Source organism: Acyrthosiphon pisum, chromosome X (genome assembly GCF_005508785.2).
Source record: "Acyrthosiphon pisum isolate AL4f chromosome X, pea_aphid_22Mar2018_4r6ur, whole genome shotgun sequence".
NCBI lineage: Eukaryota > Metazoa > Arthropoda > Insecta > Hemiptera > Aphididae > Acyrthosiphon > Acyrthosiphon pisum.
Window position 1 is genome coordinate 114,350,184 of NC_042493.1, and position 5,915 is coordinate 114,356,098.

At 27.9% G+C, this 5,915-nt stretch overlaps 1 long non-coding RNA gene across 1 annotated transcript; it reads left to right on the top strand.

Annotated features, from left to right (window-relative positions):
- The first annotated feature begins 3,398 nt into the window (after positions 1 to 3,398).
- On the top strand, positions 3,399 to 3,905 carry LOC107882812. The gene is made up of 3 exons (XR_003838693.1): positions 3,399 to 3,464; positions 3,542 to 3,597; positions 3,731 to 3,905. It is a non-coding gene; the product is annotated as an uncharacterized LOC107882812 (long non-coding RNA).
- Positions 3,906 to 5,915: the final 2,010 nt, after the last annotated feature.

Here is a 5,915-nt window from a genome sequence, read left to right on the forward strand (position 1 = left end):
CAAATTCTTCCACTTTTGTCTAGCTTATTGGTCTAAAAGTCACTTTTTTTTCATTGACTGGAGCCCCTTCCAGCTCCCTTAAGGTTTATTTTATGATAAGGAAATTAAATAAATTGAAAAACATTATAACAAATAAAATTAATGATTAGATTGGTCAAATCTACATTAGTTTTGATTTTTGAAAAAACCTGCTCCAGCCCCCTTAATTGCTTTAAATAAAGTTTTGAGTATACGGAATAATGGGTATGTTAAATTATATAAAACCATTCGCCGTTGTATACATACAATGTAATGACATGCATTGTTTCCGTCTTACAAATATACAACATAGCAAAAACTGTTTTACGCAAGATAACTTTTCTCGCACCATATTTGTTGTAGAACTACCAAATTTTCAAAACACGTAAAGAAGAGCTTTATCTGTGAAGCAGCTTGCTTTTTTTTTTTAATAGCACTATCCAACCATTTTTATAAGAAAATGAAAATAAAAACAATAAAACCAAATTTTTAGAAACAAATAACTTTTATTGTATTTATGTTATCTAAAATATGGGCACGCTATTGCATAGATAATTTTTCACCCTACATGTTGAGAAATTTTGTAGCCACTACTACAAATACAGAAAGATAAAAGTTGTCCCGTGCAAAACAGTTTTCGATATGTTGTACATTTGTAAGTCGGAGACAACACATGCTGGTGCTTCATACTCTTAAGAGATCAAATATTTCTAAAGCTAATATTTAATTTATAATACTATTAATAATTTTTTAATCCGGTAATTTGAACTATTGTTTTCCAAATAAACTGAATATAAATCTAACTGCTGAATTATATGAAACTATATTCATATATGAATAGTTTAAAATAGTCAAAATATTTTGAAAATTTCATTGAGTATAGAAAATGATAAAAATATAAGCAATAGCGGTAAGTTTTAGTCTCTGGGGTTAATATTTTTTTTAAGTAGATAAAATATCCTTAAATGTAGGTTTATATAGCAGAGACATATCATGCGTGTTTGGTGTCCTATTAAGCATGTTTCGCACGGTCATGTGTTATAATTGCGCGTTTCAATTTATATGTGCCACCCCAATGATGTTGTGTTTCCCATTTAGTGGCGCTTATTAACTTAACCAATGTTTACCGAAAGTTGTGCATTTCGTACTCACACATACAATGCGCGTCTATGTGAAAAGGGCCGTAGGCATTTTATGAAAGTTTATATATTAAATGGTTTTTAATTTGATCTATTCTATTTTATAGTTTTTGATATGGTAGAAACACTTATGGATAATTCACACATGTACATCAATTTTAAAGATAATTTAAATCCATCATTACTAAAAGTTATTGCCAAAGACATCCAAATACTTCAACAAAGTTTACCGGCAGGAATTTGGGTGAAAACGTTTGAAAATCGTATGGTAATTAATAATAATAAATATTACTTTTATGAATATAAAATTAAATTAGTTTATTAGTTTAGCAATATTAAAGTATTATTATTTATTATTATTTGAATAATAATTAGATGAAGTTAACAAAATTATAATTATTCCTCTATTTGTACCTTAATTATTTATTATTTTAGGATTTGTTTTCTATAATGATTAGAGGACCAGAAAAAACTCCATATGCTGGTGGTTTATTTCTGTTTGATGTCAAAATTCCATCCACATATCCAATCCAACCTCCACTCTGTCATTATTATAGTTATTGTGAGGACCGGTTGAATCCAAATCTATATGAAGATGGAAAAGTATGCCTTAGTCTTTTGGGTACTTGGGCTGGTCATGGTGTTGAATTATGGTCACCTAATGATTCAAATTTATTACAGCTTCTAGTATCAATACAAGGTGGTGAAAATGCATTTTTATACTTACTCTAATATTAATATTTTATAATTGTTTCAGGACTGATATTGGTGAGTGAACCATATTATAATGAACCTGGATTTGATAACCAGCGAGGTCAAAAGCTTGCAAAAGAAAACTCTCGTGTTTACAACGAAATGGCTCTGATCAAAGTAGTGCAGTCAATGACAAATATGTTAAAAATGAATAATTCGTAAGTCATTAAATTAATTTTATTGGAAATAGTTTTTTTATTGGCAATTTCCATTCTACCTATTTGCTTTAAATAAAAAGAAATTGAATACGGAATAACAGGATTTAAGTAATGTTCAGAGCTGTCGTTTATACAAAACAGTAATAGTAGGGTTAAATATTTTTTTCCATTTATAATTTAGATAATGTAAAGGTTATATTTTAGTTATGGAAAAATGATTGGTTAATTTATAGCTAACTTGTCAGGGATATTCAAGTTGTATAATATAACACTAATTTTAATGCTAATAATGTTTACACCTGGAGCCCCTAAATGGCGGCCCGTGCACAATTTTTATCCGGCCTGTAGATGAGAAAAAAAGTATTAACCGTTAATACACGTTCTAGTATTGTGATTTATCACAACATATGCAATTTTGATAGTCCGCAAACAATTTCCAGTTTCTAAATGTGGCCTTCAAAAGTGTGAGTAACTTTAGTTTGGCTACTTAATAAAATTTATTTAATTAATTAACTAAATTATCGATATCTGCAATTTTAATGGCCTACAAACAATTTCCAGATTCCAAATGTGGCCCTTCAAAAATATCAATTAATGACCCCTTATATAGGTACTATACATTCAGAAATTTCAATTATAATTTTTCACAGTGGCTGCATTCTCTGAAAGAACAAACATTCTTAATTTTAATAAATATTATTTTTACTGTCGCATATTTAAAAAACTGCCATTTATAAAAATAGGTTTATCAGTTTCCTTGACTTGAAACACAAATGCCAGCTAAATGTTGACCCATTGAGACAGTTCTACAATTTCTTTTTAGGCTAGGAAGAATAAAAAGTTTATATACGTAAATTATATTATATTGATCATTTATATAAGTCGATTTACTCCTTAATACATAAAAATGTTCTCTTATGAGCCGAAAGAGACACTGATTTGTTGAATAATATTTTAAATAATTATAGGTATTGGGAGATATTGAATGAACATAATATTATAACGTAAAGGCTGCTTTAGGAAATTTACAATTCCTTTGGTTTTGCAGTTTTGATTGCAATATTCTTAGTATAGCAATAAGTCTAAGTCAATGTTGAATATAATAGGTTTTTCAAATGGTTGACACTCAGAAAAAAATAACAAATTAAAAACGATTTACCAATTATCATTTACCACTATGCAGTAATTCCATGGATTTAGAACACTCCCATATTAAATTTACAATTACTTGAGATTTTAAAAAAGCCCTCTCCCTTTGAGAATACCCATTATTTCTACATCATCATAATAAATATTATCAATTTTAATATTTTTTATTTTTTTCATTTAGAGACATTAAAAATGCAGGGTATTTTGAAGAAGAAATACTGGAACACGTAAAAACACATGGTTCAAAGTATGTTTTTTTGTATATTTTAACTATGTAATAGAATGATTTTAATTGTTGTACCACATATTTATCAATATTTTTAGGTTAATCAGTACAATTGAAAATTGGATTAAAATGTCTGAAAAAGAATTAACTGAAGGTATTAATTCAACAATTATTAGTTCATTATAATATATTATAATTGATACAGCTTACACCAAATAATAGCATTTATTATTTAGTACATATAAATTATAATACTATTATTTTTTTTTGTCATATTTAATTTTTAGATGAAAAACTTGTTCCTGGATATCCATTATTGCCACTTTCCAAGGGTTTTTGCCTATCAATCATCAAAGCACTAAAAGATTACAAAGAAGTATTGATTTCCATGAATATCATATTCAAATAATCATAAATAACTCTTAACTGTTTTATCCTGTTCAAAGAAAACATATGCAAACATACATTCTTTATGTTCAACTTATCTAGCTTTCAACGTATTTAAGTGTAATTTATTAAGTTATATTATCTGTTATTCACCAACTAATTGTGTAACTGGAAAAATTAATATACATTTGTAAACGATGAATAAATTACAAAACAAATTTAATTGAAAATGTAACTCAAATTTCAGCAAGAACCCAATAAATATTAAATACAATTTTTGCATTTATTCTATTTTTTTCTGGTAATTTATCTTCACCCTCACTATCAACATTTGCATGAACTATTATTTTGTTCGTGTTAATTTACTACTTCAAATTTAACAAAGTAAATGAGGGCTGGTCAATCAACTAAACCAAAATCTAAAATATTAAACACCAAATGTAATATAAACAATTCTTCACGCTCAACTGTTATGATATGAAAATACAAAATATTTATAATTTATATTTATACCTACTGATTTTATTATAAATAAATAATAATAACAAATAATTTTTGAGTAGCGGCCCACCGGAAAGTTCCCGGTATCCCGCCGGTTCAGTCCGCCCCCGTGCAAGATTCTATATGGTATATTTCTAACTTTTGTAATACTGTATTGTAGAAAAATAAATTAAATACCATAATATGTATTTATATTTTATTTGTAAAATTAAAGTTAAACAGTTTAATACATTAATAATATTATGATAGTCATTTAAAATTTAAACTGTTTAGTAAGGATGTCCTTATTACATTACTGTTGTAAATGGCGATCATATTATATGTGTTAAACTATTTAACTTAAAATAATATGATTGGTGAAAAATAAAATTTTATTATTTTTATTATGAATTTTATATTATTAAATTTTAAATTTTAAATGGCGTTCATATTATTTTATAAATTAAACTATTTTACTTTAAATTTTACTAATAAATAATACTCTTATGTTTAACAAAATTACTAAAATATTATAAAGAAAATAATTGCAGAAAACGGTCAATATAGGCAATTTTATATACTGTTCTACACAACTCTTTCCTGCGACCATCCATTGGTGTTTGAGGGGGCCTAATAGATGACTTATAGATTCTAAGGAACATTTTATAGGCAACTTCTTATGCATCCAGCCATCGATCATGTCACGTACATGTGCCCAGCCCCGCCCATAGTTTTTTGGATTTTGCGAGGGTTGTAATTGAGCAGGAATTCCGGAAGTGGTGGCAGGAATTGGCAGGAATTGAGCACTAAATATTGGTGTTGAAAAAAGTTGAAAAATGAAAATGGGTGGTGGTGGGGACATGTACGTGATCATGTCGTTGTGTTACTTGGTGTGAGCATAGGCACAACTAGACCAACCTTTTTTTGACAAATCGTAAAGAATTTCCAGACCTCCAGAACTTTATCACAATACAATATATATATTATATGCGATCAAAAACATATATGTGAAATGAGAGCCAAGTTCAGTATTATACTATTATATTATGCCTTGGTTGTTGACTTCAACGACAAAAGAATTGAGATCTAAATGGGTAACAAGTTCAATGGCCATCGTGACATTTATTAATAACAACATAAAATATTTTATAACAACTTAAGATATATTTTCTTCTTTTAACTTAGGATAATATATTGAAGCCTAAGGTCTGACTTGGTTGGTTTTCATTTACGAATTATATTATAGCCATCGAAATTTTTAAAGCTGTGAGTTCTGAATTTATTCTTCAAAAATTTGGCTTGCTTGTTTGAAACTAGCCATCTAACATAGTGCTCTTCCATAATTCCTTGTCTGTTTTAGTAGACACGTTCACTGTCCAATGACCCATATGTGGTTCTTGGTTTATTTATTGATAAGTCCCCATTGAAAATTGATAGATTATTTAAAGCAGATCATCTCACCAGTCCAACTGTTTTATTATGCATTTCATAGCATGTAGTCCATACAAATAAATCTACATAGAAATAAATGTATAAAATGAACCACATGTGGGTCATGGACTGATCAGAAAATTTTAACATAACACAAATATGGGTTAACGGACT